The following is a 1,039-nucleotide window of genomic DNA, read 5'->3' as shown; positions in this document are numbered from 1 at the left end:
AAACAACCAAACTGGAACAAGCAAACTTGGAGATTACGGCTATTTTTCCCCCCAGATTATTCCCAGCAGTTGCAGTCAGCTGGACTGCAGTGTGAGACACTCAGCCTTAGCTATATGTGGGACTCTTAATCCATCTTAACCCCGGATTACAGTGGATGGGGTTGAGCCAGGTAGGAGATCAAGGGAGTGTCGCTACTTCTACATCCATAGTTGAGAACAGTGGGAGAACATGTTTCGGTCAGGTTTGCCTGGTGGGGGATCTGGTCATCTGAGGTCATCTGAGGTCATCTGAGGTCATCTGAGGTCATCTGAGGTCACTGTTGTGAGTGAGGGAGGGAGGCAGGTTAAATATGCATGCTGCCTACATTAGCTCCTTTCTGTTGGTGCTTACAGCTTCTCTCAGTATGATTGGGTTAGGGTTAGGGTTAGGGTTAGGGTTAAACTATGTATGATTGACCTTTTATAATCAAATCAAACAACAAACAGACGAGTGATTTGTGAATTTGTCTGATGATCAGAGTGAAAGTATCTTCTGGCATTGTGTCTAAAAAAACAACAATAACAATAATAATAATAATGATAATAATAATAATAATAATAATAATAATAATAAATTTAATAATAATAAATGTAATTTGTATAGCACTTTCTCATGGACTCTAAGCACTTTACAGGTAAAAAACAAACAAAAATGAAAACAAAAACACGAGAGGACAGTCACAGAACATAGATAACATGCAGCCCCCCTGTACATTAAAACAGGCCAAAACAGGGGGGGTTTTAGCCAAGGTCCTAAAAGAGTCAACACTGTCAGCAGCTCTGACATTGTGGGGGAGAGACTTCCACAGGCGAGGAGCAGCAGATGAGAATGTTTTGTCACCCATTGTGAGGGAGTCTGGTTCTGGGGACAGTGAGTCTGGTTCTGGGGACAGTGAGTCTGGTTCTGGGGACAGTAAGGAGGCCAGAGTGGGGAGTCTGGTTCTGGGGACAGTGAGTCTGGTTCTGGGGACAGTGAGGAGTCTGGTTCTGGGGACAGTGA

This window comes from Argentina silus, assembly GCF_951799395.1.
Source record: "Argentina silus genome assembly, chromosome: 12".
Lineage (NCBI taxonomy): Eukaryota > Metazoa > Chordata > Actinopteri > Argentiniformes > Argentinidae > Argentina > Argentina silus.
Note: the sequence above shows the minus strand (reverse complement) of the source record.